Raw genomic sequence first — 14,141 nt, 5'->3', positions numbered from 1 at the left:
CCCGCTATTTTCCTCCAATACAATTTCATACATGAGAAATAAATATATGCCTAAAATAAAAGACCTCTACATTGTGATATTATTGCAGAAAAAGTTAATTTAACATTGCTAAAATTTTTAGATGATTTAGTAACAAAAATAAATAATATAATTTTCAGCTACACAAGATATTTGTGTTAAAACAAAATACCAACAGGCAACCTTGATTTTTTCTTACTGGTTATGTAATTCTTTCGTATCAGGTGGTGTGATCAGTCATAGTATGATTGCACGAATACAGTAATCTTTCCATGCAAAATATTGCTTTGAAATGACTGATATATAAGCATTCTGGATTTTTCTTGTCCTATTTCATTTGTTAGAACCTCCACATAGAGACGTCTTAACACCATTATAGGCCCTCGAGGAAAGCAGTGCACTGGGTCCTGCCTATAGAAACACTCACAGGAGTAAAAACGTAAATTTGTAAAATAAACTTATATATTTTATTGCTACCTCCAACAAAATCAATGTTTAGACATTAAAAAAAATATATATGTCCCGTAAACTGGGGTTACTTTGAAAATTTTTTCAGAAAATCATAAATATAATGCTCTACATGCTGCTCTTGTTACAGATGGAGGTAAATTTGGTATGAGAATGATTTTATAATAATTTGCCTTTATCCTAACAAGTGCAGCATGTAGAAACTGGAGATGGGATAAACTGTTCTTTTTAAGAAACAGTTTCGACTGTAACTGTTTCATGAACGAAACTGTTCCAAAATAACAGTTTGAAAGAAACAGTTTCATAAGAATATGTTTACAACATCAGTGCCAACTGTTCCAAGTGTTCCAACTGTTTTAACCTCTCATCTGCTTCGGGAACATGTTTCAAGGCCCTTGAATCGCCTTTAAATCAGCTGTTCAGTGCACAATGACAACGAAAGATAGTTTTCGTAGGTTACTAAGTAAATAACTACAATTCAAAATAAATCGATTTTAGTAAAAAAAAAAAACGCATATAACCCTAGGAGAGTTTAAGAATGATGACATTAGCCAATGATATTTTTCGCGGTATATTAATAATTAACACTATGACAGGGCACCATGAACATATTCTTCATCAATGGACAGCTAATAATTAGGAGATTTATTAGGGAATTTGATACATACAATTAAATTGCGCGATCCTACATAGGCTACTGTTGCACGAAGGCCGTGTGGAAATGGATATTGTATCTACTTTCGATTGGAGGTCAATGATAGTGCTACACATGGCCTTTACAGACAACAAAGAGAAAAATCCTGGTCGGGGCAAGTTACTTGGTTGAGGTTTTTTCCGGAGTTTTCCCTCAACCCAAAACGAGCAAATGCTGGGTAACTTTCGGTGCTGGACCCCAGACTCATTTCACCGGCATTATCACCTTCATTTCATTCAGACGCTAAATAACCCAGACGTTGAAAAAGCATCGTAAAATAACCCAATAAAAAAAAAAGAAGAGAAAAACAGTTTAGAAACTTTGGAACAGTTGGAACAGGTTATATCACGAAACTGTTTCGATACGAAACAGTTTCAAATAAACTGTTCCAGCTTTTTTTACCCATCTCTAGTAGAAAGCTAAGTATGATTTTCTGAAAAAATTGTTCAAAGTTTCCTCTGTGTTCAAAGTAACCCCAGTTTACGGTACCTACATCAAAGATTAGTTAGTACAAATATTTAGACAATGTAACATCAGCCTTGCACATGAAAAAAAAATTTCAACAAAAATGACACTTGGTTGGTAAATCATAGGCCTACTGACGGAGATACCACAGGCACACATTATAAAATTACCATGAATTATTTATTACTGGTCAAGTGTTCAACATGAACATTTCCGAAATTTATTTGCAGAGAATTTATTTATAATTGGCTTGAAGTCAATAGTTCTTTAAGGATGTATAGTTTGACAACTTCAAGTGAAACCCCGTAAAACACGCCAACTTCTGGAATCTCTCTCTTTCTTTCTTCTCTCTCCTTTGCTCCTCGTCATTCAGTCACCAATCACCACGTAAATATCTGAGAGGGTGTGTGTGGGCATCGCGACCAATAGAAGAACCACTCTCCAGTATTGCCACAATAACGGATTCTTCATTTTTGCCTCGACTGTCGGCTAGGAAGGTTCCATTATGCTAGCATTGCAGGCAACTAGTCAACCTTTTAATGCTTTTGTTAGCAGGTTTGACAAACTGTGAGTGGACCTGCAAGTACATAGTGCATAGTGCTCTCTCCCTTCCCCCCTGCTTTCTCACTTGCTCCTCCCCAAGACAGCTCACGTAGTAACTCAGTCAGGGTTTCAGTTCGATTTGTCAATCTATAATTTTCCATACACGAGTGAAAGCCAGTTCTAATGCTGCTGCCCCATTGTGCTGTGAGGCTGATTTTTTTCTTAAATATAAGTTCCAGTCTTCAAATGGAGTACTCTTCTGGTCACCATCATACACATGAACACCCCAAGTGCAATTTCAACATGTCGAGTTGTCCGAAATTGTCTGTACAATGCAGGGAGAGTATCACATTTTTCATCAAGGACGATGTATTGCTTGAGATGCTCACATTCGTTTACGAGGTCACCGTAATCAGGTCTTTGTGATATATTATATTAGCCAGATGTCCTCACTCTTTGCATAACACATCAGAATATATTAGCTGAAGAAGGAAAACAGATTTGGAATCAATGAATAAGCTTTTGCACGTTTTGTCTATTCAGGATTTAAAAGAGTCTAGAACAGAAAGGGATCTTTTTACCTTTAGCTTTTCACTTTTACTTTTACCTTTTGGGAACAGATGCATTATAGGGGCCACCCATCACACATTATACGCAAAAAAAGATCAGCGGAAATAATGGTTCGATTATCGTTTTTAGTATTCAATATTCGATAAGCATTAAATGCTACCAAATTTAAAAAAAAAATGAATAAAAATGATTTGAATAGTTTGTTACTAGATGTGATTTTAGTCAGTTTGTATTATATTTTTGGTCCAGGGAAAATACATTTTATTGTTACTGCCGTTATTTTCACTTTGAAGTAGGTTACAAGTCAACAATATAAAACTGACTGTTAATTTAGAAGTTGGCAAGTTGTAATTGGCTTGCTCTTTGGTGCAAGGGGCACTATATCAAGATTTTGTATCAATTTCTTTCATCGTTTCCATATCAATCTTTTGGAACTTCAAGATATAGCCATTAATGTTTTAAGACATTCCTTGTTAATTGTAAATAACCATCTGTACAGCTCTATATATAAAAGATAAATTATTCATGTCGAGGATAGCTGCCCCCGAAAAATAAATTAAATTAAAATAAAATAAAAATAAAATTTAAATTTAAAATAGAATATTGTTGATCTACAATTAATTTAGGTGCTGTTACCGCTCGGTACCCCTTTTTCAAGGGCAGCTATCCTTTTTGGATTCTTCTCTCTACATCGATTATAACAACAATACATATCGATAATAATATTCATACCATTCAACCAATAAGGAGATTGGCCCCTATAATGCATAACCACCTTTTGTTCTGATCTGTCATATCTAGTAAGTCTCCTCGTACATTTCGTTTTTGTGTTCCTGTTTCTTGACATATCTGCAATCTGAATGTGAACACCTATTACTGCCTTCAAATTTTTTTCATTAAATTTGCCTCTTATTTCCTGAAGATAGGTTTTTAGAGACTCGAGAAGATTTAGGGCGATAAGTATAGTATGTTCACATCCTCCACCTTGCAGGACCTTCCTTTTCATTCTTTAAAAAATGTCATTCCAAAGAATTCTGAGGAAGATCGTTTCCAGCAGCTTCTCCATTTTCTCTCTCAATCCTTCTGCCTTCCGCCATTACAGTTTGTCCAAAGACAATTATTAGAATGTTGAATATTTTCATCCATGTTTATATATTGAATGAAACATTGTCTTTTTTTTCCATATTTGTTGCAAAGTCAATCCTAATTGCAGAATGAAAAATTTGTATAATGATATTTTTGAGAAGATACCAGTAGCCTACATCATTTGGATGAAAACACTCGAGATGATACTATGGGTTGGTTCAAGTGTAAATCCCAGCCTAGTGGTGGTAAATTAATTATCATGAAGCTGAGTCCACAGTAAAATTTATGTCTTGTGTTGAATGTAAGTATTTTCGCCTCAAATTAAAATGCTCATGCTCCATAAAAGTTTACCTTGTGTGCTGGACTTTTGTTTATTAGTGGTTTGTCGTTGGGGATATTGCAATGGATTGGCTTAAAAAGAAGTATTACTTTTAATTCAAGAATACGAAAATATCGAATCCTGTGGGATCCAAAAAACAAGTGGCATTTCAATAATAAGAAGAAAAAAGATGCTTGGAACGTAACTGGGAAAGCTTTGGTAATATATGTTGGAGATAAAAAAACAACACTAACAATATATCAGACATGGTCAAATTAAATACTGGTATTTTATTTCAGTTCAGTCAAATAATATGAGTGCAGCAACACAACATTATATCAAAATCACTGACTGTTCAGCATTCAGAAATACATCTATACTACAACCACAGTCTAGTATATACAGTCACGAAGCTTGAGTTTTGAGGGTGCTAGGAACAGCAGACTGTGCAGGTATTATTTTGCATTGTCTGTAATGAGGCAATAGTAGCGATCCTAGTGGTTAGCAACTATCTATGGATGCATATTTATTACGTACTGAGCTTCGTGACTGTATATATTAGACTGTGCTACAACTATGTTATGTTGTGGCGCAAATTTCACCGATATCTTTACAAAATTCAACAATGGATGAATTGGATGCATTGAATGTGCAAAAAGGATTTGCGCATTCTAATGTGCAGCATTCAAATTTGCATAAATTTGTCAGTACAGACAAATTTGTGCAGAATGCAAAACACCACGTAAATATTTACTAAGTGGACGCAGTTTTATAATGAAGTCATACATAATGATTGTATCAAGTCAGAAAACAGTTCGTGTTGAGATACTTCATCATTATGGTGAATTTAAAAAAGAAAATAAATAAATTTTTCCATCACACGTCAGTATCATCTTCTTTTTTAAGAATTGAACTACACGGCCTATTTCGAACGCAATACCGCATATAATTTCTGTTACATCATTGAAGAACATTAAGACAGATTGTTTGGTCAGCATGAGTAAGACATAGCACAATACAGTTAATGGAGTTTAAGAAGAGCGCATCAGCTATGGCTACGTGGCTAATGCTATGGGCTTTTGTGCCCTTAGCACAATACATGTAATATAAAAATATTCGTGGGGGTGTATATTTCAGTTTCTTTCTCCAAAAACTGTATGTGGTCTCTATATTTTGTGCATATAATGCAATTACATAGCCAATCATAATTGTATAAGTTCAACAAAACAAAATACAGAGACGTTGAAAGAAAAAAAAAACAATTTCATTTCTCGCGCTCAGTTCCGAACATAGTTTACATTGTTTACCACGAGATGTCACTAGCGTCGGAGGAGGATTGATCGCTTGGAGATTCAGTGCGGAGGAGGCTGTCTTGGACGGTGGTCGGGGAGTTGTGGTCATTTGAAGCCAGTTGCCGTGTTTATTTCGTGTCTGTGAATGTTAAGTGTTGTGTGAAATGATGTTACCCTGCGAAAAGAAGCGGTGTTGGACCTAAATAAACTACTTGTATGAGCCTGTCGTCGTCAGCTTCGTTGTTTATTGCATTCATGATCAAGGTTTGCCTTTTTCGTCTGTTGCGCGAGGAATGTTTGTGTGCTTATGCATGAATTAACAATTAGTAGTGGCAAAAATCGTATAGTATTTATTTTAACGTAATTTATGCTCTCTATTTTACTTTAGTTTACGATATGGTTGTGTGTTTTGATTTGTGATAGTACGTAGTGTTCATAGTACAATATTTATTGAAGGTGTTATAATTTGTACATTTATCAGTGTTACTGAAGTATCACTCCAAACACAATAGAGGCTGTTCTCATTGTTGATTGTGTGCGGTTACGAATGGCTGAAATTGACGTACGTCCGCTGGCGGGAAATGGAATCTCAATTCCTTCCGACCTACAAGTCTTCCCGCTCCGCTCGTTATCTGCTCATTACATGATTTGCCTCTTGAGAGCAAAGATGTTGGAAGGTAAAGAGAGGGTCTGCGTAACGTATGTGATTGCAATGCAGAGATTGCAACTGTGATTTGAAACAAATGCTTCTGCATAAGGAATGGAATGTGTTTATAGCTTTAGAGTTTCAATCAAAGAATAATTAATTTGTACTGTACTCAAAGTCTATTTTTATTTAGTGTCGCGTAAGATATCTTAGTTGTAATACTGACTGGCGTTGCGCTTGGATTCTTACGTTTCTCATATTAAAATAATTTATTGTGTGACATTGTCATACATATCGTAAGATGTAAGTTATCTTCATCATGTAACCCTCTTTGGTCCTTAAGTATCGATCAATTAGTTCGGTTTCTTTCGGTCAGTCTCGTAATAGTTCGTCTCCGTTCAGCTGTTTTGGTCCGGGTCGGGGATTACCCCTTACCCCGCTGTCAATTTCTTTTCCTCCCTCTCTCCCTTTTTATGTGGTGCTCATTTTCTGTCCCTTGGAGGGTTTCACTTCCCCCACTGACAATAACCAATTACCCACGTGGTTTACAACTTATAAAAGAGTTCGAGGGAAGCAGTGGAAGGGGAATATAGACACGGGTTTCTTATTAATTGACGAGTTGTTTTAAATATAAATATGGGAACGGGGACAGACCCTCTATTCTCCCCCGCTTTGGCTCTTGTGCAGGACGAAAACTTACCACCACTCGTGCAACTAGAACCCAAGTAGCGGTGTTTATTTTGGGAAAAGAGTAATGTATATTTTCTTGCCGTAGTGTATATTTACAATTGGATGTTGGCCAACATTGAATTTCGTAATACTGCAAAATGCAAGGCGCCGATTGCTTCCATAGTTGTGGAATGCCTAGAAAGTATTTTCTTCCCCAGTGATGTAATTTTTGAAAAATACATGGAAAAAGGAGGTATATCCATTTCTAATCATAGTATACTATTAAATTACCGCACTATTTTAATAAAAGACTACATGTGAAGAAAAATTATCTTGTGCAAAGTTATAGCACATTTTAATTTAGTACTTATGTATTATTTTTTAAGAAAATAACATGTATATCACAAATAGATAACTAAAGAGGCGGGCTCAGTCTTTTTTAAAGATATGTATCTAGATTTTAGCCCAGCGGTATATAACTCGCGGCCCGCAGGCCTCATGCGTCCCGCCACTATGTTTGCTGCGGCCCGATAGTAAAGTTTCATAATTAAAATTAAAAAAAAATATTTGAACAGACTTGTATCATTAATTACTATAAATTACAGTATTTACTAATTAGTAAGAAATTTATGTAAATTGTATTTATTATTGGAGGATGTCTGCGGCCCTCCAAAAGAACTTTTTTTTATATTTGCCCGTAGTATTCATAAAATTGAACACCCCTGTTTTAATTAATATTTGAGGAGAAAAATTCACTCCGGCGCCGGGGATCGAACCCGGGTCCTTGGTTCCATGTACCAAGCGCTCTGACCACTGAGCTACGCCGAATTCAATCCACAGCATCGGATCGAATCTTCGTCCTTCAGTGTTTCCCTTTGTGGCCTGACTCCTAGTTAGGCATATATGAGCCGTTCAGAGCAAGAGTGGTGTAAGTAAAAAATGAGTAATGAGGGTTAAAGTAAACATTCTGTAAAATACAGCGCAAAGTAGCAATTAATATTCAATTTATTTAAACTATTAGTAGTAAGTGAATAGCAAGAAGACCATATTAATTGTTACTTTGCACTGTATTTTACAGAATTTTTACTTCAAACCTCATTACCCAATTTTGACTTACACCACTTTTGCTCTGAACGGCTCAAATGTTGACGTATATGTATAGTGTCAACTGCCATTATACTAGGAGCGCACTCAGCTGAGTGACTTGTTTGGTCGGGATTCCGCAGTTATAATGCACTGCTGGCTATGAGAATATTATGGATTTTTTATTAATTTGTCCTACAGAATCTCTGTAATGTTGACAATTAATATTTGAGGACAAATTAATAAAAAAAATCCATAATACCTCTGTTTTAGCCTATGTGTGTACGTTCATGCGCTTATATTGATAAAAGATAACTTGGACACTAGAATTAGATGAGGTGCTGAGTTGGCATCACGCTCCGACCGCCTTTTATCCTTGAGAACGACCGGTATTCAATTTGATAGGCTGATTGAACCTCGGGGCCGTTCTGGAAGTTTTGGCAACAAGAATAATTCCGTGATCATCCGGGATTGAACCTAGGTCCTTCCAGTCCGAAGACAGTTCTCTGCTGAGCTACTCACTATTCGGCCGTGTTTACATTGTGCATTATCAATTTATCACTTATGGAGAATAAGAGGCCCAGGAATTAAACTGACCTTTTGTCTATCACTGTTTAATGAAATCTACGCGATCTTGTAGACATTGATGCTATTGAGAATAATGATAGACAAAGACTTAGCTTAATTCATGACCTCCTTATTCTCCATGGTGATAAATTAATTTATATTCTGAAGGATATCTCTTTGTAATGTACAGCTATCAAAAAAAAAAAAAAATAATAATAATAATAATAATAATAATAATAATAATAATAAGATCCGAAAGAAAATTAGTTAATAATGGAGTTCGACAAGGTTGTCCACTATCACCAACTTTATTTAATATTTATATAAATGAAATTATTTTAAAATGGAACCAAATCTACACATCAGGAATCAAAATAACCAGTGCTCTAACATTAAATACCTTACTCTATGCCGATGATCAAGTCATAATTTCCAATTCAGAGGATAATTTACAAAGAGGATTGTATACATTAAATAAAATATTAAAAGATTTTGGGATGGAAATTTCAGCACAAAAATCAAAAGTAATGGCATTTTTAGGACAAGACCCAGTGAGAAGTAAGATAATACACAATAACCAATGCCTCGAACAAGTGCAAAATTTCAATTATCTGGGTTGTGAAATATCTTATCAAAATGAAAAAAATGTGAACAAGAAAATTACCAAATTTACACAAATTCTAGGAATAATAAACAATGCATTAAAAGCTAAATTAGTACTAAAATCTACAAGAATAAAAATATATAATACTCTAGCATTACCCTCCCTTCTATACGGAAGCGAGATTTGGACATTAAAGAAAAAAGACATGAACAGAATCAAAGCAACGGAAATGACATTTTTCAGGAGGACAGCAGGATATACTCTTTTAGACCGAAAAAGGAATGAAGAAATTTTAGAACAATTAGAAGTAGAGTCAGTAGAAGAAAAAATCAGCAGATACAAATTCAATTGGCTAGATCATGTAAGAAGAATGGAAAATTCAAGAATCCCAAAAATTATGATGCAATATAAACCTAGAGGACATCGTCGACCAGGAAGACCGTTAAGAAGACTGCTAGATGGGGCCGAAACAGGTCTACAGAGGCCTAATTCGTGAAGGATGATGATGATAATAATAATAAGTGGCCGCACTCGTGAACAGCGAATATTTTCTAAGTTCACTTCGGATAACGGTGATGTTACATGATGCATACGCTTATAGAAGCAGTTTCGGAACTGAGGTGTTTAAGCAGAGGTCGTTCACATCTGCGTCTCGTAGAGGAGCGGTAGTGTGTTCGCTAAATGATTCAAAGGTTGTGAGTTCGAGCCTTGTTCAAGTTATCTTATTTTGTTATCGTTCTTTAGCGATATAAATAATGTTCAAGTTATCATTTATATTCTGTTATCGTTCTTTAGCGTTATATAATGTTCAAGTTATCATTTATATTCTGTTATCGTTCTTTAGCGGTATAAATAATATTCAAGTTATCATTTGTATTCTGTTATCGTTCTTTAGCGATATAAATAGTGTTCAAGTTACCATTTATATTCTGTTATCGTTCTTTAGCGTTATATAATGTTCAAGTTATCATTTGTATTATGTTATCGTTCTTTAGCGATATAAATAATGTTGAAGTTATCATTTATATTCTGTTATCGTTCTTTAGCGTTATATAATATTCAAGTTATCATTTGTATTCTGTTATCGTTCTTTAGCGATATAAATAATGTTGAAGTTATCATTTATATTCTGTTATCGTTCTTTAGCGTTATATAATGTTCAAGTTATCATTTGTATTATGTTATCGTTCTTTAGCGATATAAATAATGTTGAAGTTATCATTTATATTCTGTTATCGTTCTTTAGCGTTATATAATATTCAAGTCATCATTTGTATTCTGTTATCGTTCTTTAGCGATATAAATAATGTTGAAGTTATCATTTATATTCTGTTATCGTTCTTTAGCGTTATATAATATTCAAGTTATCATTTGTATTCTGTTATCGTTCTTTAGCGATATAAATAATGTTGAAGTTATCATTTATATTCTGTTATCGTTCTTTAGCGTTATATAATGTTCAAGTTATCATTTGTATTATGTTATCGTTCTTTAGCGATATAAATAATGTTGAAGTTATCATTTATATTCTGTTATCGTTCTTTAGCGTTATATAATGTTCAAGTTATCATTTGTATTATGTTATCGTTCTTTAGCGGTATAAATAATATTCAAGTTATCATTTGTATTCTGTTGTCGTTCTTTAGCGATATAAATAATATGCAAGTTATCATTTGTAAATACTCTGTTATCATTCTTTAGCGATATAAATAATATTTAAGTTATCATTTTATTTTGTTATTCGTTACCGATATAAATAATATTCAACTTATCATTTTTGTATTCTGTTATCGTTCTTTAGCGATATAAGTAATATAAAATATTTAATGTTAGATTTGAAACATAGTTGCATAATACTAGTGTTAGTTTTTTTCTTCATATTTTATTACATTAAACTATCCTGTAACATAGTAAAATGAAAATGAGTGTCCAAGATTTGAACCTGAGACCTTGACATCTAAATTCGGACGTTTCGGACGTTCTTCCGACTGAGCTACGGGACACAAGTACAGGAGCACCTGCGGAAAAATTGGCCCATTCCCCCTCCAAGACGTCCTGATGATTTGTAGAAGGTCGTCCAGGATGCCTGGGATGCTGTGATCGAGAACAGTTGCTATTTGAAAAGACTAATCGATTCCGTTCCCACTCAACTGTAAGATGTGTTTGAGATGGGAGGAAAATGACTAAATATTGAATCGTGGCCTTTTTGTTTTGTTTTTTGAACTTTTAATTGTTTGAATTTTCAAAGGCAGACACCAGTAAGTTTGTTTCGTTTATGCAACGAAAGATATTTTCGTTGAGAATATAATCTTTCTTTCTTTCCATTTGCAGCCTTAATGTCATAATAAATAATGAAAAAGTCATGGCATAATACATTCTTGAACCTGATGTTAATTAATAAAACAGTCATAAAACAGACAAGAGCGATTATATTTACTCTCTCTCTTAAAAAAACATAAAAAGCACCATGTTGTGTTTGAACGCATGAACTCACAAATACCAGCCCGAAACAGTACCATTAAACTCTCATAGTAACATGGAGAATACTTTAATTATAACTGTAGATGTTAGACAATGTGGCCCAACAACATGTAACATCGCCTGTCTCCGAATTGTAGCGGAGATACCCGAAGAGAACATTGTTTCTAGAGAACGGCCACTTTTTCTTGGGATTATACATTTCAGGCAGTTTTCTTTTTACAAAATAGTAGTTTATAAATGCTAAAAATAGAAATTTATGCGTGTTATTATTCGGTTGAGAAGCTTTTATCATCCAGTCTGCTGTCAAAAAATCGGAAAGTTAGAATTTATAAAACAATTATATTACCGATTCTTCTTTATGGTTGTGAAACTTGGACTTTCACTTTGAGAGAGGAACAGAGGTTAAGGGTGTTTGAGAATAATGTTCTTAGGAAAATATTTGGGGCTAAGAGGGATGAAGTTACAGGAGAATGGAGAAAGTTACACAACGCAGAACTGCACGCATTGTATTCTTCACTTGACATAATTAGGAACTTTAAATCCAGACGTTTGAGATGGGCAGGGCATGTAGCACGTATGGGCGAATCCAGAAATGCATATAGAGTGTTAGTTGGGAGGCCGGAGGGAAAAAGACCTTTAGGGAGGCCGAGACGTAGATGGAAAGATAATACTAAAATGGATATGAGGGCGGTGGGATATGATGATAGAGACTGGATTGATCTTGGTCAGGATAAGGACTGATGGCGGGCTTATGTGAGGGAGGCAATGAACCTCCGGGTTCTTTAAAAGCCAGTAAGTAAAAATATAAATTTATGTATCAAGGGCTAAATGAAGATGTTTATAGCGAGGGCTACGGGGTTGGTAAAAAAATACGTAGAATAAAAACTATTCCTTGAGGGAGGCCATGCATGATGCTATTATTTCTTTGTTGTTAAGTTACTAGTCCCTGAATTTAATAAACAATGTTCTGTTGGAAATAATGTCGGGATCTGTTGAAACCGAAATTTCTTCTGGAGTTGTTATTAAAGCCAAACAAGCTGAAGATAAGTTGTTGCCAATTAAATAAATATAAGTATAAATAAACGACATTTTTTTTGGCCCTAGGGCCTATAAATTTTCTTAGGCTCGCAAAGGTATAATGGGCTGTATTACATATATCGTATCCATGGAGAAATTGAACAATTGTGTACTAGTTCGCCACAAAATATTATTTTGAGACCTGAAAAATCCAAAATGAAAAAATGAGTACATGGTGCCATTAAAAAAAACTCTGTGACACGCATCTATAAATAAAAAACATACTTTTGAAAACAAATTAAAAATATTCGTTTTTCACCTCCGTAAAACGTTTTCATATAGAATTTATTCATAAGATGAAAAATAGAAAAGCTACAAGCAGTGTTCCATACTTTTTACTCACCTAGGATAGCAGTATTTTTATGATCCCCCAATTATTTGGAAGCATAGTGTATTATAGAAGCATAGAAAATTACTTTTCTGTTAGAAAATATTTAACTCTCGGTAAACACCACGGAGGACGATTGTGGAACTGTACAAACCGGCTGGCAAAGTGTTGTATGTCACATGTTATTCATGAAGTCCTCAACAAGATTTGAACCCGTAGATCCATGTAAACATGAGAAGTATGGCGTTATCTTACATGAGAACTACGCTTCAGTGTGAAGTAACAAATTCCAATCAGCCATACTCAGTATATTTTTTATTATTTTTACAGATGTAGTATATTTTATTTGATATTCATGTGTATACACAGTGAGGCAAAAAAAAGGCACAAAATTAGAAATACTCTATTTTCGGAAATACATAACATTAATTTATAATGAACTAGCCGTACCCTTGCGCTCCGCTGCATCCATTAGAAATAAATATAAAGTAATTACATAATTAAAATAGGACGTTTCATCCAGGGAACATTCGTGTTTGATAGAAGGATAAATCGTTTATTATGTTACTTAATTTAAATTGAATTAAAAAATTAAAATGCGATCATTTTGATCCAGAGACCACTCATTTGGTCATAAAAATTATTTTAGGAAATACAGGAAACGAATGTACAGAATAGCCTATCAAGTTTTCTGCACATAAGAATCTATTTTAATCTTACCTGTCCTCGATTCCCTCAGAAGTTACTGTAATAACATTATAGCATTATGTCCATCTAGAGAAACTACACTTTCCAATGGTGAAATAATGATTAATTATACAAATCGGTTAATTTAGCTTCCAATATTACTTCATACAAACACAGAAACATTCTCTGCAGGATATTTTTCATAGCTTTCGATTGTTGTTGTCCAGTGCCCCTTATCGACGAAGTCATTTGTTTTTTTTTTATTTCATTACACCTCCTTAGATGGAGTTATTGTAATTTTGAAACTCATTTATCTCATTAAATATCAGTCCTATCAAAATTTTGCATAGAATAAAACTTGTCGGAAATTATTTTTAAAGAAACTTTTGTTATGTAATATTTTTCATGAAAATTAATAATAATGGAGATATTTCGATTTATTTAATTCAAACCCCCTTATCACCCCCTTTTAAATAATGTATTTTGAATGCCATATAGCCTAAAATCTAAGTTACAACGAACTTAATTTATACTCCAATTTTCA

The 14,141-nt window shown here is 34.1% G+C and overlaps 1 protein-coding gene and 1 non-coding gene across 2 annotated transcripts in view; one reads left to right on the top strand and one right to left on the bottom strand.

The window, feature by feature from the left end:
- The first annotated feature begins 5,510 nt into the window (after positions 1 to 5,510).
- Positions 5,511 to 14,141, top strand: part of RSG7 (Regulator of G-protein signaling 7) — a 74,898-nt gene continuing 66,267 nt past the window's right edge. The window contains exon 1 of the mRNA XM_069824601.1: positions 5,511 to 5,719. The gene's annotated coding sequence lies outside the window, so the exon portion shown is untranslated. The remainder of the gene's footprint in view (positions 5,720 to 14,141) is intronic.
- Positions 7,526 to 7,598, bottom strand: TRNAH-AUG (transfer RNA histidin (anticodon AUG)). The gene has a single exon. It is a non-coding gene; the product is annotated as a tRNA-His (tRNA).

This window comes from Periplaneta americana, chromosome 4 (genome assembly GCF_040183065.1).
Source record: "Periplaneta americana isolate PAMFEO1 chromosome 4, P.americana_PAMFEO1_priV1, whole genome shotgun sequence".
NCBI classification, from domain to species: Eukaryota; Metazoa; Arthropoda; class Insecta; order Blattodea; family Blattidae; genus Periplaneta; species Periplaneta americana.
Note: the sequence above shows the minus strand (reverse complement) of the source record. Positions and strands in the feature narration are given on the sequence as shown.